This window comes from Tamandua tetradactyla, chromosome 4, assembly GCF_023851605.1.
Source record: "Tamandua tetradactyla isolate mTamTet1 chromosome 4, mTamTet1.pri, whole genome shotgun sequence".
Lineage (NCBI taxonomy): Eukaryota > Metazoa > Chordata > Mammalia > Pilosa > Myrmecophagidae > Tamandua > Tamandua tetradactyla.
The window spans coordinates 5,147,943-5,169,961 of record NC_135330.1 but is presented as its reverse complement, the minus strand read 5'-3'; the positions used below and the strand labels follow the sequence as shown (position 1 = coordinate 5,169,961).

At 40.4% G+C, this 22,019-nt stretch overlaps 2 long non-coding RNA genes across 2 annotated transcripts; one reads left to right on the top strand and one right to left on the bottom strand.

Moving 5' to 3' along the window:
* Positions 1 to 10,578: 10,578 nt before the first annotated feature.
* On the bottom strand, positions 10,579 to 17,621 carry LOC143679812 (uncharacterized). Its single transcript, XR_013173954.1, has 2 exons — positions 16,348 to 17,621; positions 10,579 to 15,853 (listed from the first exon to the last, which is right to left on the bottom strand). It is a non-coding gene; the product is annotated as an uncharacterized LOC143679812 (long non-coding RNA).
* On the top strand, positions 12,132 to 14,387 carry LOC143679811 (uncharacterized). The gene is made up of 2 exons (XR_013173953.1): positions 12,132 to 12,817; positions 13,902 to 14,387. It is a non-coding gene; the product is annotated as an uncharacterized LOC143679811 (long non-coding RNA).
* Positions 17,622 to 22,019: the final 4,398 nt, after the last annotated feature.

The following is a 22,019-nucleotide window of genomic DNA, read 5'->3' as shown; positions in this document are numbered from 1 at the left end:
CACTCTAGAAAAAGAAATAAAAAGAAAAAACCTGTACATCCAATACCCCTTACCCTTTCCTCTTATTGACCACTAGTATTTCCATCTACCCAAATTTTTACCCCTTATCTCCAGCTTATTATTTATTCTTTTCTCCTTATTTTTTTACTCATATGTCCATACCCTGCATAAAAGTGGCATCAGATGCAAGGTTTTCACAATCACACAGTCACACTGTAAAAGATAGTTATACAGTGGTCTTCAAGTATCAAGGCTACTGGAATATAGTTCAACAGTTTCAGGTACTTAACTCTAGCCATTTGGCATTTGACAGTTTGATTATAATATGCCACTTTGCACATTTGTTTGGATTATCCTAGAGTTTGTTGAACAACTCGGATATACTCATCTTAGATGTGTGTATTCATGTCTTACATTCAATTTGGAAAGCTGTCAGCCATCATTTCTTCAAATGTTCTTCCTGCCATGTTTTCCCTTCCCTACTCTTCCGGGGCTCCCACATGCATACACTGGTATGCTTGATGGTGTTGCAGAGGTTTCTCAGCCTCTGTTTACTTTTCTTCATTCATTCTTCCTCCTTCTCCTCAGACTGGATGGTTTCAGTTATCTGATCTTCAGGTTCACTGATTCTTTCTACTGCCAGCCCCAAGCTGCTTCTGAACCCCTCCAGGAAATTTTTGACTTCAGTTACTGTGTTCTTCTTCTCTGTTTAGTTCCCCTTCATAATTTTCATCTCAGTATTGATATTCTGTTTTTTAAAAATATTTTTATTGATAAATCTTCACACCCTTACTTTCCATACTTGGTGTACAATCAATGGCTCACAATATCATCACATAGGTGTGTATTTATGACCATGATCATTTTGTAGAACATTTGCATCACTCCAGAAAAAGAAATGAAAAAAAAAAAAAAAAAAACTCACACAAGCCATACCCCTTATCCGTCCCTCTCATTCACCCCTAGTATTTCCAAATAAACAATTTACTTTAGCCTTTGTTCACCCCTATTATTTATTTATTCTTCATCCACAATTTTTTTTGTTGTTGTTTTCACTCATCTGTCCATACCCTGGGTAAAAGAACAACAGAAACAAGGTTTTCACAATCCCAAAGTCACACTGTAAAAGTTATAATTGATTATTCTCTTTTGTTGATCTGTTGTTTTCTTTAGTTCCTTTAGTTGTTTTTTGTCCTTTTTTTTAGATTTTTGAGCATATTTAGGACCATTTTTTATAAGTCTTTGTTTTAAAAAATCCTAGGTCTGGTTCTTTTCATTGATGGTTTCTAATGCTTTCATCTTCTTTTCCTGGGCCATGAATTTCCTGTTTCTTTGAATGTTTTGTAATTTTTTGTTGAAACCTGAACATTTGATATCTTAGTGTGTTATTGTTGGAATTTCAACTCTGAGGTATATGTTCCTTAAGCTTGTACCCAGCTAGTGGTTTTGATAGCTTTCCTTGAATGCCAGATGCTAACAAAACAAACAAACAAACAAAAACAAAAGAAAAAAGAGGGAACCCCTTTCTCCAGTCCTTGCAGATTGATCTAAGTGCTCTCCTTTAGGGCTTACCAGTACAATGAATTTGGAAAATAGCTCCAGGACAAAGCACAGAGGGATCCCAAAGGGTGGAGGATTCCCTGATCTTCCTGTGCTTACCTCTTCTCTTGGGCATGTGGGTGTTGCCTTAGAAATTCCTCCATTGACTTAGATATGAATGTCCCCTCTTCCCTAGGAAATAGTTTTCTCGTGGTCCTAGGAACTGTGCTATGTGCCCTACCACCTCCAATCCCTTGCCCTGGACAGTTCAAAGCGATTGCTCTCTTTGAGTTTATCCTGTTTGGAGTTCTTTGGGCTTTTTGGATGTGTATATTCATGTCCTCCATTAAATTTGGGAAGTTTTCAGTTTCAGACTGCCCCTTTGAGCTTTAACCCTCTTACCATTCTCACAGAGCTCAGTATGTCCTGTGTGTCCTGACGATCCCTCTTCTACCATATCTTAAAGTCCGACTGTATTCACAGTGGGTAGGAGCATAGGCTTTAATGTCATCTACATTGGGCTTGAATCTGCTTCTACCACTTGCATCTGGCCAAGTAATTTAACCTTTCTGGCCTGTTTCCACATTTATAAAATGATTAAAATAACAGCTACTGTGTTCCAGTAGCTTTGATTCTTGAAGATGATTGTATAAAGATATAGCTTTTGCAATGTGACTGTGTGATTGTGAAAACCTTGCATCTGTTGCTCCTTTTGTCCAGGGTATGGACAGATGAGTGAAAAAATATGGATGAAAAGTGGGCAAATAATAGGAGGGATAAGGAGTAAAATAAACTGGTAGACAGAAATACTAGTGGTCGATGAGAGGGAGAGGTATGGGATATGGTATGTATGAGTTTTTTCTTTCTCTTTCTAGAGTGATGCAAATGTTCTAAAAAATGATCATGGTAATGAATACACAACTATGTGACGATATTGTGAGCTACTGATTGTACACTATGTATGACATGTATGTGTGTGAAGATTTATCAAAAAATATTAAAAAACAAAACAAAACAAAACACCTAGGGCTCAAACTGAGACTCTATAAAAGTTTCATGCACTAAGTTTGCTTTACTGGAACCTATAATTCCCAGAGGGTTCCTAGCGCAGAAAAATCCGGAAACACAGAGAGAACAGCCTCTCCAAAATTATCAATTAATTCCATCCTCCTATCCTTTAGTGTTGACACCCTTCTCAACAATTTTAATTATGTGTGGTTATTTGTTCTTTAATTATTATGTCTTAAATTCCTAGAACATATTCCTTTTAAAATGTCTTATTTTTATAGTTGCTTATCTTTATTCATATTTTATTGACTTTTTTCCTTTTAAATATCTATGCTGTATTATTCTTCTATATCCAAAGTCTCTAATTCTGCAATTTATTATTTCTGCTCATTCTCATTCATGATGCCTTAATTTTCTTGTTGCTTTGTGTGTTGGGATTTTTATTTGTGAACTCATATTCAAAGGAACTTTACCTCTAGGGATTTTTTTTTAGTTTCTCTTTTTCTCATTTTTCTAGGGATTTTTTTTTTTTTTTGCATGGGCAGCACGGGGAATCGAACCCAGGTCTCCAGCATGGCAGGTGAGAACTCTGCGTGCTGAGCCAGAGTGGCCTGCCTTCTAGGGATTTTTTGAGGTCTGGATTGAAAGTGCCTTTCCCCAGAGAGGATTTCTATTTGTTTCTCTGAGGTGCCTGGGCAATGTGCAACTACTTTAACATACACTGTAGTCTTGAGCTTTCTCTGCCTCCGCAGATAGTGTGAATTTAGGCTGTCAATCCAGGAGAGAATTCCTAACCCGGCCCCCACCCCCCACCCCACCCCAACTCAGGGCCGAACTTGAGATAGGGGCATTTCTTTGCTGTCTCTCTTTTTAGGGTGCATAGTTCCTGTTTTACCATTTCATTGAGAGTGTAGCCTGTAGTAAGAATCCTAGCCTTATTCAGGGAAATTCTGACCCAGCTGCTCTTTTTACACAAGCCCTAGGCTCTGTCTACTGTCCTTCCATTTGAGCTAGCGTTTTTAGGTGTTTTGTAGTGGGATAATTGTTCAGGGAATCCAGACTGTTAAATTATTGGAATTGTTGAATGTCTCTTCTTGCCATCCCTTCCTTACTGAATTTCCATAAGAGCAGAACCTTGAACATATTCACTGCTGTTTTCCCAGCACCTCTCCCTGTGCTGGGCACACAGGAAGTCATCAATGAATGTTTGTTAAATGTATGAAGGTGAGAAGAAATTCAGGAATTCCCAGGAAGGCATGGGGGCGGGGTGGGGGGGTGGGTGGGAATCAGGACAAGGACTGAAAATAGGCATTTTATTTGGCAATTAGGTAATTTTGAGAATAGATCTAGTAATGACAGCAAAAGCTGAATTCAGTGGGTTGAAGAGTCAACAGGGGTTGAAGAAGAGGGGGTGGAAAGTATAACTTCTTTTTCAAGATTTGAGAGTGAAGAGAAAGCAGGAGAAGGGTGGTTGGGTTGAAGAAAGAGTTTCAGAATGAGAGTCACATATATTTGTAGGCTAAGGAGAATGATCTTGTGTAATGAAAGAAATGGTAGAGAAGAGAGAAGGGATAACTGATAGGGCATGATGTTCCAGCAGACAGAGGGGAGGGCAAAGGCTCAAGTGGAAGCCTTTGTAAGAAGGTGCCTCTTCTTTAGCCAGGCAGGAAGATACAAGGGGGTCCCTTCTAAGTTAATTTAGAGGTCCAGAGGGGAATTTGGCACTTGTTTGTCTCTTTTCCTTTTGAGGTAGAATGCAAGGTAATCTATAAAAGGCCGAGGCTGGGATAAGAGAAAGGTGCTTGAGGAGAGCAGCTTGGGAAATTCAAAAGGTATTTTGACAAGGTAAGGCTACAGTCCACTCATTGGAACCAGTTCTGACTGGTGGTTAACACCCACCCAGAACAAGGCATCACCCACAAGTGGAGAAAACATGTCTATATCCCCCAAACCTAGAATAATTCTTGGAATGTTAGTATGCATTCAATAAATATTTCTTAAATGAATATATGAACATAAAGGTTAGATTGATCTAGAACCGGGGAGGGGTTGGATAGATGGGTCCAAAGAACAAGAGACAAAGGTAATTAAGGGCCTGGTACGAGTGCCTTTGAGATCACTGTCCATGGAGTCTGACATGGTTAGGGGGAAGTGAAGACATAAAGGATCTGGTAGACGGGAACTGTAGTTGGCCCAAACTAGATGATCCACATTTGAGAATGAATGGTAGAGCTGAGACTCAGCATCAAGGGATTGAGAAAACCTTCTCGACCAAAAGGGGGAAGACAGAAATGAGACAAAATAAAGTGTCAATGGCTGAGAGATTCCAGAGTCGTGAGGTTGTCCTGGAGGTTATTCTTATGCATTAAATAGATATAACTTTGTTATTCAAGATATAATGATTCTTGAATTATTCAAGAATATATTCAAGATATAATGGAGAGGCTGGAGGGAACTGCCTGAAAATTCAGAGCTGTGTTCCAGTAGCCATGTTTCTTGAAGATGATTGAACAATGATATAGCTTTCACAATGTGACTGTGTGATTGTGAAAACCTTGTGTCTGATGCTCCTTTTAGCTACTTTATCAACAGACGAGTAAAACATATGGAATAAAAATAAATAAGAGGGGGAACAAATGTTAAAATAAATTTAGATTGAAATGCTAGTGATCAGTGAAAGGGAGGGGTAAGAGGTATGGTATGTATGAAATTTTTTCTGTTGTCTTTTTCTTTTTCTGATTTGATGCAAATGTTCTAAGAAATGATCATGATGATGAATATGCAACTATGTGATGATATTGTGAATTACTGATTATATATGTAGATCGGAATGATCAAAAGTTAAGAATGTTTGTGTTTGTTATTTTTTTAATTAAAAAATTAATTAAAAAATTAAATGAGAAGAGAAGTTGAAGTTTCTAAAATGGAAGAGGCAGATGATTAGAGCAGCTGACTAAGGTGACAGAAGTCTAGAAAAGGAGTAGAAAACTTGGTTTCCTATTCATTTCAACTTTTCTCCTTTTGGCCTGGGACCTAGAACCCAGACTTCTCTTCTGTGAAGTCTGCAGTGCAGGTTCCATTGAACCAGGCTACTAATCGCTACTGGCAGAACTGGCAGTGTGAGTGATACTCAGAGTCTAACCACTAGTGGACTAATAGCAAATCAGAGGTAGTAAGTGTGTGCCAACAGACTCTGGCCTGGTGCTCTTCTGTTCAACATTTGTACAAATGGTTTAAGTAAGAACACTGACAATAACACATTTCTAGATATCAAGAATATAAGAGGGATAATGAAAACATTGGGTAACAGAATCAGAATACAAAGTTACCTTGGCAGGCAGGATCAAATCTAACAATATTTAGTTTAAATGGGTTAAATGTAAAGTCCTTTAAAAAAAAAAACCCAAGAACACACATGAAGATGTGGCATATGGTTTGAAGATGACTTAAGAGACCCAACAGAAACATGAGCAAAGCAAGCAATTAAAACATAGATGAGGACCCACAAATGGCATATACGTATATAGACCCACACTTATAACTATATACAAGTTTATTTGGTGTGTGTGTATGTGTGTGTGTGTGTGTGTGTGAGATAACTTTTGTTTCCCTTTCATACTGGCAAAAATTTAAAAGACTGCTAACAGTGAGTGTTAGCAAAGGTGTGGGGAAATGGGTAAGGGATGTTCTCATAGGTTGGTGGGAATATAAACTGCCTTGGGCAGTTTGGAAATATGTATTAAAATTTTAAATTTGCATACTGTGTGACCCAGCAATTGACTTTTATCTTTACCCTAGAGAAATATTCCTATACAGCACTAAGAGGCATGAAGAATTTTCACTGAAACGTTGTAATAGCAAACACTGGAAACAATCTATATGTCCAACAACAAAACGGTTAGATAAACTGAGGTAAAGCTATACTATCTAGCAGTTATAGGAATGAGATAGTGCTGTATGGACTCATGAAAACCTCTCTGAGACATGCTAAGTGAAAAAAGAATGATGTGGAATAATATATACCGTGCATGTTAAAAACCCATACAATTATATATTTCTACATGTAAATATTTATACATATATGTAAATACACAGAAACAGTTCTGGAAAGATAATAATAAAATGAAGTGGTGTTTACCTCTGGGAGAAAAGGGCCACGACTCAGGATAATGGTCAAAGAATTCTTTTGTCTTTTCTGTAATTTTTTTTTGGTTGTATGGTCTGGGACTCGAACCCAGGTCTCCTGTGTGGGAAGCGAGTCTACCACGGAACCACCTGTGTACCAACTGGTCTTTTTTGTAACTTTTTTTAAATGAAAATTTTCTATTATTTACTTGTTTTATAAAATGAACATATTCATGTATTAGTTATGAAATCAAAACAACCTTTCCTGACCCCCAAAATAATACCTATAGATTTACTTGTCAGTTTTACATGAATCAAGCGCATGACGGGTGGTGAGGACAATCTCTGGTACAGTTCAAGTCCACAGCCAGACAGCCGTGGCTCAGTTCTGCTCGGCCTGGTCAGGCCGCATGGAGACAGTCCTAAGAAGACCCACTGATGAACCTGAACCTGGGCAGAGTGGAGCAGGGAAGCCAGGAGCCCACACCTCACCGAGGAGGAGCAGGGGAAGGGGGGAGGATGTTTAGACTGGGAAAGGGAGGTGTGGGGAGAAGCGGTCCTCAAATACCTGAGGAGTGTTAATGAGAGTGGTAGCAAATTTGAAAGGTTATTGAAGAAGGGACTAAAACGATTATTTGCAGCAGGAATTAATAATTTGCAGACCCAACAGAAACATGAGAAAGTAGGCAATTAAAACTAGATCTTCAAAGAGTCTATTTTAAATTCCCTAGGCCTCGGCTAGATTTGCCAAATCATAAATCCCTAAACTTCATCTGTTTGTTTGCTGTCTTTTTTAAACTTTTTTTATTGTATAATATATACAAAGCAAAGAAAGTAAAAAGCAATAATTTTCAAAGCACTCTTCAACAAGTAGTTAAAGAACAGATCCCAGAGTTTGTCATGGGCTACCATTCCACCATCTCAGATTTTTCCTTCTAGCTGCTCATTATTAACATTTTTTAAATTGATAAATCTTAACTCACAAACATTCCATACATGGTTTACAATCAGTGACTCACAATATCATCACTTGTGCATTCATCACCATGATCATTTTTCAGAATATTTGCATCACTCCAGAAAAAGCAATAAAAAGAAAAAAGAAAAAATTCATACATATCATGCCCCTTACCCCTCCCTCTCATTGACCTCTAGTATTTCCATCTACACAGTTTATTTTAACCTTTGTCCCCCCTATTTGTTCATTTTCCATATTTTTTACTCATCTGTCTATACCATAGATAAAAAGAGCATCAGACACAAGTTTTTACATTGTAAAAACTATATCATTATACAATTGTCTTCAAGAATTAAGGCTACTGGAACACAGCTCAACAGTTTCAGGTACTTCCCTCCAGCCACTCTAATACACCATAATCCAAAAAGGGATATCTATATAATGCATAAGAATAACCCCCAGGATAACCTCGACTCTGTTTAAAATCTCTCAGCCACTGACACTTTATTTTTTCTCATTTCTCTCTTCCCACTTTTGGTCAAGAAGGTTTTCTCAATCCCTTGATGCCGAGTCCCAGATCATTCTAGGATTTCTGTCCCACATTGCCAGGAAGGTTTACACCCCTAGGAGTCATGTCCCATGTAGGGGGCAGGGGAATGAGTTCACCTGCCGAGTTGGCTTAGAGAGAGAAAGGCCACATCTGAGCAACAAAAGAGGTTCTCTGGAGGTGACTCTTAGGTCTAATTTAAATAGGCTTAGCCTATCCTTTGCAGGAACAAGTCCCACAGGGGTGAACCCGAAGATCGAGGGCTCAGCCTATTGACTTCGTTGTCTCTACTGCTTGTGAAAATATCAAATTCTCCAAATGGAGAAGTTGAACACTTCCTCCTTTCTCCCCAGTGCCTCAAGGGGACTTTGCAAATACTTTTCTCACTGCCCAAATTATTCTGGGATATATTGGGACATCACACTAACCTGACAAACCAACAAAATCTTACGCCTTATTTAAGATTTCATATACTTATGGTGTTCAACTAAACTGACCATACAAGTTAAATTAGGTAATACACAACCCAAAATACAAATTTTGCAGCAAATAAACATCTCTTCCTCTGTTCTCACACAAAAGTTGAAGTTTTACAATACGGACCATATCATCCTTTACCCTGTATTCTGGTTTACCTTAGTCCTATCTAGATCAGCTTCATTCATATCTCTTGTTGAGGTCTGACCACTTTTTCAACTTTTTAAACAGTTCCTATATGGGGTACTTCTGACTTTGATTGCTTCAGCTCTAACTCTGAGTCTCAGGTCTCACATAAATACCCGAAGTTTCTGGGAACAACCAGGTTATAAACAATTCAGTATCTCAGAATTTAGAAATAACAGTTACAACTCATGAATATATGTGACTGCTATAAGAGCTTACAATCTAGGACCCTTTACAATAGACCCCAACCTGATAACTTTATTCTCTTCACTTCAGTTCACCAAGTTTTTATATCATAGTCAGTCCATATGAATGAGACATGATAATATTTGTCTTTCTGTTTCTGACATTTCACCCAACATACATTCCTTAAGGTTCATTCACCTAGTTGCATGACTCACAATGCCATTCCTTCTTGTGACCGCTCAGTAGTCCATTCTACGCATACACCACAGCTCCCCCTTCCATTCCTCACTCGTACTCTTAGGCCACCTCCATCCATTGTAGATTGTGGACACTGCTGCCTAGACACCAGTTTGCAAATGTCCATTCCTGTCCCCATACTCAGTTCCTCCAGGTATAGACTGAGCCACAGGATTTCAGGATCTGATGGCAATCCCACCCCTAGCCTCCTGTGGACCCACCACACTACCCTCCAAGGGGCTGCACCTCTCAGTTTCCCTACCAACAACTTCCTGTCTTTTGAATTGTTCTATTTTGAAGAAGATGTTAACCAAAAGGTACTTTGGTACCCCACAAACCAAAAGGAATAGTCTCAGTTCCACGAGTGCCAATTAAATACCTCAGAGAATGCAAAGCTTATTATAATTAGAATTCTTAATAAATATAACTGAAGGATTTAATAAAATTACAAATTCAATTTTGTCTCTGCAAAATGTATTCAGTGGGAAAGGTTTTGCTTTGACCTGGTTGAAAACTTCAGTAAGACTCCTAACTTTTCATCACTTTTAGGTAATAATCTTGCAATTACTTTAAGTAGCAAAACACTTTCTTGCTTCAGAAATATATTAACAGAGACATCAATTTTCATTATAATCTCTTCACCCCACAGCCAGGGTCAATGGAGCCTGCCAGATTGCCTTGGTAGAAGAGGAGTAGTTGGCTTCTTCTCTCCTTTTGCTATGCTTCCTCCTCTCCTTAGCTGCTGACACTGACACATCCAGGACCGAAACCAAAGGAAGGAGGAAAGTTCTTTAGTGGCCTCATGATCTCTGGCTGATGTTGAAAGCTAGCTATCTCATGGGAATCTGTGTGAACTTGTCAGGGGCTTCCCCACTGGGCCTCTCCAATGGCAACGCTGATTCCCTTGAACTGATGTATTTTGCTGCTATGGCCACCACTATCCCACTCATTCTTTTGTTTTCCAGTGGTTCATTCCACATGGAACCCTTTGTGAAGAGTACCATTACTTTTCCTAGCAGTTCTCTTGAGGAGGATTTAACTGGCTTCATACTGGGACCCCAGGATTTATGTATATTTGATCCTTTGTTAGAAGGGAATACAGTTACTTCCAAGATCCCTTTATCTTGTTACATCCCACTGCCATTGTCTTGAAATTCCTCAACCACGAGTCATACACAGTCTAATGATCATGCCCCTAATCTTGGGACAAATATAAAACCCTTTCACTCCCTCTCTGGGTTTGAGAAGAGGGAAGTGCTACCCACCTGTCCTTCTCAGGATGGGATGGGGCTCACAGCAATATTGTAGCTCTCTTCAAAGAAATTTCTTTTTTTTTCTCCAAAGAAATTTCTGTTGTAAATACCATCTCCATATTTTCGACTCTTGAAGTAAGTTCAAAAGTTGTGAAACTGGTCCTTGTTAATTTCCTTTAAAATTTTCCATTTCTGTCTGGGGCCTCACTTTGGAGTTTCATATCTAACATATCTCAGTACCCTAGCTGAACCATCCCATTTCTTATCTCCTTATCAGTCCTGTTTCACCTTCTTCCACACTCCCTATCTGAAGGTCCATGTGATTCAGTAATACTTAAGAGGCCACATCATAGGGCAGTCATCAAGTTGGCCTCATGTGAGCTGGTCAGGCCTCCGTTTAGAGCTGAAAAAGTCAAGCCCAGGCCTAGGGCTCACTGCAATGAGCTCACTGCCTACGAAAGAAAAAGAACAGGACTTCCTCTTGGTTCCAAACCCAGTTCACAATGTGAGTGTACAGTGTGATGTCAAGGTGTGGTGATGGCCTTTGGAGTCTACCATTACCACCTTTTCTGGGCTTCAGAAAAATTTTGTAAAATATGCTTACTTTTCACCTTAAAGTTTAATTTTATTTATATAATTAATACATATATACATTCTCCTTATAAAACAGAATGATATAGATGAGTCTCAAGTTCCTTTGATTACCATTCCCTTCATTCTCCTCTAGAAATAACCACAAATCTGTTTAATGCTTATCTTTTCAGTCCTTTTTCAATACAATTTGCTGTTTTTTTAACCTGTAAAAAATCTGATAGTAGTTTCTCTCCTACAAAAAAGAACAAATGTAAAAATGTAAGGTGCATAATGTTTTTCGGTTTCCTCAGAGTGTTAGAAGCCGAGGCCACTTCCAGAAGCATACCTGCATACTGCAATCAAGACAAGGAAGAGAAAGCTTACCTTTGGCCAGGGTGGAACTATCTACCTTCTATTTGATATTAGAAAATACCAGGGGTTTTTTCTTGTATGCTGTATGGTGGGTGTCACATTTCATTCTTTTTCCATGTGAGTATCCCATTACTGCAGCACCATTTGTTGAATTTTTGTTTGTTTGTTTGTTCTGGGAAGTGTAAGGACTGGGAATCGAACCTGGGTCTCCCGCATGGCAGGTGAGAATTCTACCACTGAACTACCCTTACACCCCTGGGTGTTTTGTTTTTTTTGTATGTTTTCCAAAAAATTCAACAGGCATCGAGCCCAGATTCTGCAGTAGGAACAAATTCCCACCCGGGGTCTGGCTGCTACCCCTGGGTCTGCTGGGGGAGGGCGCCAGGGCCAAGACCCAGCCAGCATTCTGCCTACACTGTCCTCTTCCCCTTCAGCCAGGCGAGGATGATTCCGTGTCCATGTGTTCTATTCCCTGTGGTTTTCATTTCAAATTGATGAAAGGAAGAGATCGGATGCCCAGATCTCCCCCCAAAACAGCTTTCTAGGTGAGTTCAAAAAGGACTAAACAAAATAATCCCCACCCCTCCACAATTCTGCTTTTTTATCACTCTATAGGACAAGAGTCACCCCCAAATAGCTCTTTCCTACTGCCAAGAAAGAACAACCACAATTTCCAAAGGTACCAGTGGTACGTTCCCAGGTGACCCCAGCAGGGTTTTATGTTAGCATAAGAATAAATTCTGTTTATAACTACTCTACCAGTTATGATACAAGTTTCCTTATATTTAAATTAATTCTAACAAAAGCCATATATGCTTTGTATTTTCATTATTCCCATATTATAGATGAAGGGACTGAGGCTCAAAAAGTTTAAATAATTCTGCCTGTACTTAAACAGTGATTTCTTGAGGCCAAGGGGCTGTTTAAGGACAGTGCTGGTCAGTGCACGGACTTGAGAGCAGAAAATGCGGGGAGGCTAGAAGCGGTAGGGTAGTAACAAGTTAAGAGGAAGAAAAAGGCATGTCCTGGCAAGAGCCACCATTCACCCCTGCACTCAGTTTGGGCCACGCTCTAGTTGTATGTGTGTGTGTAAGCAGATCTCTATAGCAACCATCTGGTTTCTGTCTTTCTATGACAACACAGACTTGTGGCTTCTAATTATGCACTGACAAGGGTGGGTGTGGGCTGGAAGGGGAAGGGGGAAGTAGGATAGCCAAGTCAAGGGGCAATTGTGTAGATAAGGCACATTTCTTTGGGTCACCCTCATCTATCCCCCTCTCTAGCCCCCCCAGCCCACCCCCGAGCCAGGAGAGAGCTTGAAAGCTCTGAAGTCGCCTCGATTCCCAGCAGTCACAGGTAAGAACTGGTTTGGGTCGTGGATGGTGGTGATAGTAGCATGGCATTGTTACTGTAATTAACACCACTGAACTGTGTATTTGAAGTGGCTAAAATGGGAAATGTTATGTTGTATATGTTACCACAATTAAAAAAAAAAAAAAAAAGAGCTGAGCCCTGTATAAATTGTCTTATTTTTACCAATTATGTAAATACCTAACCCATCAGGGCTTCCCTTGGTGCAAGAGGGGAAGGGTTGAAGCTTTTGCTTCTCATTTTCACCCCAGGTGCCACTTTCGGGGCCATTGAGGGTGGAGAGAAGGCAGAGGACCCCACCTGATGGAGGCGTGGTAGCCCCAGAGGGAAAGCAGGGACAGGCCCAGGGACTGAGGGGGTGAGGGAGGCTGCAGTGAGGACTAAACTGGCCCATGTCCAAGCTACAAGAACTCCTTCCTTAGGTCAGCGCAGTGGTTCCCAACCAGGAATGACCTCCGCCCCCAGGGGACATTTGGCAATGTCTAGAGAACTTTTTACTGTCCTGTCTGAGAGGTACTACTAGAATCTAATGGGTAGAGGACATTAAACATCCTACAAAGTACAAGACAGCTCCCACAACAAAGAGTTATCTGGCTCAAGATGCCAGTAGTGCCAAGGTTGAGAAGTGTGAAGTCAGAGGTGCTGGCCTTGGCTGAGGCCTTTCCCGGCCCATTGCCAGGGCACCCGAGCCAGGTTGTATGACTTGAGGGGGCCACCACAGATGCCAGCTCCCCCCTCCCCGGGCCCTGAGCCGCTTCTCAGACTTCCAGCTCAGATAGTTTGTTTACTTCTAACAAACATCAATCTTGGGGTGCCGGAGAGGTGGGCTATCTGGGGGGTTCATGCCAGGCCCTCCCTGCCCCTGTCACAGCTGAGGCCCTGTGCCCTGAGCCCCCGCGGGTGCTTCTCCTGCCAGGGTCCATCATCAACAGGCCCAGCGAGCAGCCGGCCTAGCCTCAGCAGGACAGGTGTTAACACAATGTCCTGGGGATCCAGGACCGCAAGGAAGACAATCCCTGCGTGCACCTGGTGATGCAGAAGGAAAACGCTGTCTTCTTCCACCCTCTAGTCATCCAGGGTCCACGGAGAGCAAGATACATGGAATCTGGAAGGCGATTTCCTGCGGTTACACCAGCAGCAACTGCCGCTTATCCACGTGAAGGGGGACCAGTTAAGAAAACATCAGGAAGGAAGTTGTGGAAATAGCAGACAGATTCCTGGTGCCAAAAATAGCTTCGACCTGAAGGATGTATTGAGGTTTGGAGAACAGCTTTTGAAAGGAGAAAGAATCAACCTTTGAAATAGTCCTTTGCGGGGTAGGCCATAGTGCCTCAGCAGGTAGAGTTCTTGCCTGCTATGCCAGAGACCCGGGTTCAATTCCTGGTGCCTGCCCATGAAAAACAAATAGCTCTTTGCTGGAAATCTCTTAATAGAAACCAGGAGAAAAAAGAAAAGAAAAGGAAAAACAACTGTGTCTAAAGAGAATGTTTTCCTAATGAGATGATGTGATCTTTTTTTTTGCTTGTTAACAAAATAAAAAAGCATGTATCAGGGACTTAACTGCATGTGATTCATTTTGCAGTGCAATGATGTTGCTTTGACATGTAAAGATTATAAAAGTGAAATATAATTGTTTTAAAGAAAACTAACTTGGGGTTACAATTAATAAAGGTGATTATGCATTTAAAAAATTGATCTAAGGGGCGCACGGGTAGTCCAGGGGTACATGGGTAGTTTAGTGGTTAGAATGCCTGCCTTTCATGCGGGAGACCCGGGTCCGATTCCTGGACCATCCACCCCACCCCCCAAAAAAATCAATCTAAGCTAGAGTCCAAATTTGCTGCAAAATCAGCTTCTCTAGGAGAGAGCCTTGGGTCTAGGAAAAGCTGCCTGACATTGGCTGTGCAGCCTTGCAAGGGGCACAAACTCTTTGCCTCAGTTTTACCACTTGTAAAATGAGTAAGTACCCTGAATTCAGTGATCTTTAATGCCTCTGTAGTTTCAAAATTCTGTAACGTTGGATATATTTTTTCTAAGTAGTTTTACCTAGTAGGGTGACTGGAAAAGGAAATGACTCAGAAATGTAATGGAAAAAATTCTGGGGATGACTCACTCAGACTTCCCGAATCATAAAAAGTGCTTCAGACATGGGCCTTAATGTCAAACCAGGAGCCTCATGATCAGTGGAAGATGCCAGGACTTTCCTTTGTATATTTTGGTAGGCGGTAACCATGAGAGGTGATTTTTGCAACAATAAATTGCCTCTGCCAAAAAAATCCCTCTCTAGTTCTGCTGATCTTTGAATTTAAATCATGAGAGAGTCCTGTCTCCAGTAAAAATGTAAATACTCTAGAATAGGTCTTAGTTTGCTGTTACTAATTGGTTTGGGTCTGTGAGGTAGGTAGCTGGCATTAGATCAAGAATGATGCTTGTGGGTGGGTATCTTTTTTGTCTAAATAATGTAAGAAAGAATTAATAACTAAGAGTTCATATTTTATATAATCTACCCACAATAACTATCTCAGGACAAAGTTTAAAAAATTCCATTTAAATACAGTAAGCACCTCTGTCAGTAAACTACAATGTGGTTATCAGTATTTAGTGCTCTCTTCGTGTCATAACGAGAATTTTGATTTCTTAATGAAAAAGCCATCCTTGGTTGATAATCTGAGCAATTGGTCTTTACCTGTTCTTAGTCACGTGACTTATCTAAAAGGTTTCTGAAATGGAGACACACATCTTTGTCTGGAGAGTGACTTTCCAATAACAGTCCCTCACTGCAGTTTTCATTTCTCTGCTTATCCACTGCTGCTGTAATACAGAGACTATTTTTAAAGAGGTCAAAATCTTTTTTTTTCTCTCTGAATACTTCTAGATTCATCTGAACATAAGTTAGCAAACAGTTCATTCCTTCATTCGACATATATTTATTGAGCACACATTATATGCAAAACACCATTCTTGATGCTGGGGATATAGCAGTGAACAAGACAAAGCCCCTGTCCTCATGGCGTTTACATTCTAGGGAAGAAAGGCAGGAAACAAGAAAACAAATAGGTCATTTCAGCTAGAATTAAGTGCTATAAAAGTAAAGCAGGCTAGGGAAACAGAAAGGGGTGTGAGTGGGCTGATGTGGGCGTCTCCAGGGAAGGGCTGTCCAGGCAGCGCCCTGAAGGGTGGGAAGGAGCAGGGCCTGGGAAAACACAGTCTGGGGAAGGTGCTGAAACAGGAGTGGGTTCCTGCGTCTCAAGGGCAAGGCCAGTGTGATTACAGCAGAGTCAGAAAACCAGCCATAGTAGGGGGAATCAGGGGCCAGAGTAAAGAACGACCTTGTAGGCCACGGTAAGGAGTTTGGTTTTATTCTTATTTCATTCCAAATAAAAGCCATTAGTCTTTCCAGATAATTGAGATTTGGGGGGCCAAAGAAGAAATGAAGCTCCCGCAGGCTCAGCTGCATGGCCTGGCCTGCTCACTACCCGGGCGAGGCCAAGCAGGGCACGCTGCCCCCAACGCACCTGCGATGCCTGTCGGTCCTGCCTGATCCAGTGGGCTGCACGGTGGGCGTTTACAGCCACGGGACCTTCAGCCAGCTGGAAACCCAGCCCGAGTTCCTCATCACTTACAGGCTGGGGAAACCCTGTGGCTTTATTAGTCCTGCCCAGCCCATAAAGGCACCGACTTCTCAAAAAACAGACAAAGCCAACAGGAAGTTTTGATCAGAGGAGTGATGTCGTCTGATGTACATTTTAAAAAGTACACTCTCTAGGCTGTTGGGTAAAGATAGGTGAGCAGGACAGGGCTGTACTTGGGGCATGGTCCAAAGGTTATAGAGTAGGAAACTACTTGTGCAATGAAATTAGCCTTAAGGTGCCCAACTTTGGTTTAAGTTGTTTGGTACCAGCCTTGACTGAAAGCCCCAAAGGATTAGAACCCAGTCTCCTCAGACCTGCATCTGAGGGTGAGGGATGGGTTAAACATTCTGCCAAACTCACATCCTATCCTAGACCAAACTGTTAGGGGACAGATGCTAAAACCCAACAGCACAGGAGCCAAGAGTTCCAAAGGTATACACAATTTTCTTTATGCTATTTCTTGATTTGTTGGTTTTAAGGCTTTATCTTGTTAACCACCAGTCTAGCAAGGGCCTGGTATAAAGTAGGAGCTCAATATTTGCTAAATGGGTGAATGAAGGTCCCTCTTTCAGTTGTTTGTTTTAGCCTAGCTTACTTGTTTCTCTTTGTAATCATTGCTCAAACTGCTGCACCACTCCTTTTTTCCTAGAATGTCTTCTCAGAGGCAGTCACAGGACTCTCCTACTGACCCATCCTTTCATTCCTGCCTCTCTGCCTCATAGAAACTCCCCTACCAAGAATACCCTCAACTCACTCATTCAAAGTACACCTAGGTTTTCCTCCAGGACATGGCTTTATTGGTAGCTCTAGAGGATTTTTTCCCTCCTATTTGAGAAACTGGGGGAACTAAGACACTTCTAGCTCCCTAATGTCATTTCCAGACCATTATTTTTTGAAGTATTTGCATATGCAACCCCTCCTGCTTTGGAGTTCATTCTATCAGGCTAAACTTCCTTTATAGTCTTTGCTATTCCTGGTCATTCAGATATCAGGACTGGTGCTGGACTTTATGTTCTCCTCCTCAGTCCTGCATAATTCTGGATTCATTTAAACACCTTGATTTACTAATCCAAAAAAAAATTTATATTTATATAAGTATATATATAAATTAAACTCTCTCCCAGCCCAAGCTAGGAGATTATATATATATATATATATATAAAAAAATGTATTTTAACAAGAGACAAAAAAGCAAAAACAAAATAAATGAGCCACCCACCTTCACAGTTGCACATAGGAACTCCTTTAGTTCCTCAACACCCCAACGACCTTTACCTGCCCTCCACTTCAAACTCCCAATTTACCTGTCAATACTTGGAAGAGTTCCAACTCAGAAATCTCAAATTCTAACATTATCCTCTGACTACAAAGTTCTGAGTTTCCCGCTTAATCACTTCTTTTACTTCTAACTCACCTGCTCTTTGAACTTATCAACACTTCTGATCAGAGTTTATCACATCTTCCTCAGCCTATAGATGGATTCCTTGAACCATCTTTCACCAGCACCTTTAACCTCTTTGCTTCCTTATCTGGACAGTCCACTTCATCTGCCTACACACCATGATCTATGGTCCAAATGATAATGTCTTCTCTGTTCTTATAACAGGCACCTGTGTGCTGCTAGAGAAAACTGCACAAATATCTGGATTGGTGCTACTACACTATGTTCATAATCTTCAATTTGTTAGGCTCCAACGCTGCTCCCTAGTCCCTTTACTTAGTATTTTCAATCAGCTCCTTCTTCTATTTCCTTCTTGTTCATCCTCTCTTCCAAACCATGGCCACTCTTCTTAAACTTGCTACCAAACTCTCATCTCCTGAACACTCAACCAGCAACTTTACATCCCAGACACAAAGAACAAAGCTATCAGACAAGGATTCCATCAATTCCCTGGCCCGAATCACAAATACATGGTTGTTTATTCATTGTTATATCTTCACTTTGAGTCTCAAGCAGGATGAAGTATACAACCTCCTTCTTGAGACCAAGCTGGCTTTTCTAAACTACTCCCAGGACCTGGTACAGTGAATGGCACATAGTGGATTCAATAAATTCTGCTGAACTAGACTGCAGAGCCACATCCGTCTATCCATCCATGAACCCCCTCCCTTTTCGTCAGATCCTTTTTTATTATTCTCTCTTGAGCGTAAACTTTTACTTTTTCCTTTTACTTCGCCAAAAAAATACCTAAATCTTTCCAACACTAAAACAATGACAAAACCTTCCCACCTCATTCAGTTCAAGGGTTCCACAATCTAGATTCCATCTCTACTAATCCACTTAAACACACCAACTGCCAAATCAAATGGATACTCAATTTTTTCTTTTTACATTATGATATTATTGTTTTTTCAATGAAAATTACCTGATCATCAAAGTACCACATGCCCATTTTAAAAATCTTAAAATGTACAGAAAATGTACATACACATACAAACACACATATTCCAACCATAATCCTGCCAAACAGAGTCACCCACTATTTTGGCCCATTTTCTTCCTGTATTTTTATTATATAGCTGAGATAATTGCATTCTTGATCTCATTTAACCTCTCTATATAACACTTTACATTGTTGACTGATTGGGTTCCTCCTTTAAACTCTATTATTGGGTACCACAACTTCTCGACCCTCTTATTTACTTTTTAAACTTTTTAAAAAATTGTACCTGACCCTCTTACTATTGGGCTCTTTTCCCTATTCCCTTTAGATTTCAGCCTTCACCAGTCAGCTCTCCAGTCCTTCTGCTGTATGTGATTTCACTTCCATGGCTTTACTATTATATCTTGAAGTCTACAAAATCTGTATCTCCCATCTTGACTTCTTCCCCACCCTCTAGACTCTTAAATCCTGTAATCTATTGATCATCTACTCCCGGATGCCCTATAGGTACCTTAAATCAACTCTTCAAAACTGAACTCAGTATCTTCCTAACTTGCTCTTCTAAGTTGTATTCTCTCTCCGGGTTGTGGGATCATTATTTATCCTGTAACCAGGCTAGAAATAAGGGAATTATATTAGACTCTTATCTCTCCCTTAGACTCTTATCTCTCCCTAAGTCCCACATCCTACACCAAGTCCAGTTGATTGCCCTGTCCATTATTTCTTCAATCTGTTCACTCTTCTTCAACCTCACTGTCATTAACATCTTGAGTTCCTCAACATATCTCACCTGGAGTATTGTGGCAACATAAAGTCTATCTTGCTTCTAATTTAACCAGCCCAATGTAACAGTTTACTTAGTGTAACACAGAATTCTCCACTTAGATATTTCATTGTTCAAAATTTATTTTGCCCTAAATTGAACTTATTATCCCTTCACTACCCAACTTTTCGATCCCAATTACCACCACCACTAATAGTCAGTTTTACCCTCTCCAGTCCATTCTGCAGCCAGAATTAGTCTAAAGAGCCAATTTGAGTACATCATTCCCTTGCTCAAAATCTTTAAGCAGCAGCATCTCACTGCCTTCACGATAAAGTCCAAAGGGTCCTTTGTGACCTAACCATTGCTTCCCTTTAACCATCCCCAGCTCTGTCCCTTGTATGCTATGCTATAGTTACTCTGAATTATTTTGTTTCCAGAATATAAAACCTCCAAATCTTTTCATATACTTTCACCTACAAGACTCCAATCTAACACTTCTAATCCCTACTCCACCATATCTCAGTTGAGTAGCTCCTATCTGAAAAGGATTTCCCTGTCATTTCCCCACCGCAAGTTGGGTGGTGCCCATACTCTGCTTCCAGAGTATTTTGTGTTTATCCCTACTTCAGTGCCAAATCCCTGTATTCTAATTGCCTGCTTACCCATCCTTATTATATACCCCTGTAGGCTGTAAACTCCTTGAAGGCAGAAACCATGTCTTGTGCACCACTGCAGTCCCTGGAATAAGGACTTTGATGCATTATCTTGTTTAATCATCACAAAACCCTTTATGGGACGTATATATCACTCCCATTTTAAATGTAAGTAAACTAAGGTAGCCAGGGTTTAAGAAACTTGTCCAGAGTTAAAAAAAAAAAAAAATCAAAATCAAATTTAAAACCAGCCTGACACTGGAACCAGTTCTATTTCCAAATTTATCTCATTAAATCCCTTCCCCACATGATTTGGCAAATTGACAACTATTTAACACGCACATCAGACCAGATCCCTTCTTTATAATTCCTAGTAGTTTCTAGGCCTGCTTACCATAGTCTCTGTAATCTGGCTCCTTTTCACCTTTTGGGCTTTGTCACCAGCCGCTCTCCAGAATTCACTTGATAATGCAGAAGCTAACACAGATTCCAGCCTCATGCTTCTCTAAGTATTGGTCCCTCCACCAAAGTGCCCTTTATCATCTTACCTTTCTGAAGAAATCCTGTTTGCTCATCCTTCTGAATTTACTCTTGAAAACGTTTCTTTACTACTCTTTTCCCCATTTCTTTGAAGGCATTAGAATGAATCCTTCCTGTGATCTCAGAAGCTGTGTGATTTGAGGCTTGGGCAAATTATTTTGTCTTTATACAAAAGTGTTCTAATTTGTATAATGGAAATATTAAGTGTACGTACCTTATAGAATTGTTGTGAGGATTACATGAGATGATTTAAATTAAGCATGGAGCTTGACCCAAAATAAACACACCTTAGTAAATGGTATTACTGTTTCTCTACATAGCTAGACCTCCACCTCTGCAAGTGTAACACTAACATCACTTGTTCATGAGTAGTTTCCACACCAGAGTGTATTATTGAAAGAAGCAGGCTACATATTACTCATCTTGCATTTTAGCATAGTGCCTGGCACATTGTGGGTATTTATTAAATACTAATTGAACTGGACTACTAAAGTAATACACATCTTTCAAAGCCCAATTTAATTTCCATTTCCTCCTCTAATATTTATCTAATGATTCCAATACTTTGGAAATTCTCAGAATTTTTTTTTACCACTGCCTAATCTTAGGCTGTGTCACATTATGCTATATGTAGAAATGTTATCTCAATAAAGCTACAAGCTTCTCCAGGGCAGACATTAAGCCTTACATTTTTATCTGCTTAGCAATATCTAATAATTCCAACCACAAACTCAGAGCTCAACAATTACTTGTATATTAAAATATTGCTGCCCAAATGGGAAGCCCAGCTTTTCTTTATTAGCAAATCAACCTTCTCTTTCTAACAAAGTTCAGCTAACAGCTCATCCCCTGACTCTCCTCCTCTTAAAACTCAGCTTAAAACTACATTGTCTTTTTTTTTTGTATGCCAGTCATGTCAGTTTCCAAAGACAGACAGATTTTCCCTTTCCTTGCTAACCTCTTTCAAGGCCCAGCAGAGGGAACTATATACACGAGGGCTGCTTGTGTAGCTTCCACTGGCTCACAGATACCTTCAATGGCAACTTTTTTTTTCTTCTGTGTGCCTTTTCCATGCCTCTACCATACCACAAAACAAATGCACCTGGACAAGAATAATGACTTTGTCTCTGCCACCCTGTGTATCAAATGGCTCCGATGAGATGCTTGTCAGGAGAGCGATCACTCAACCATGCGGGAGTGGAAGAATCCTTA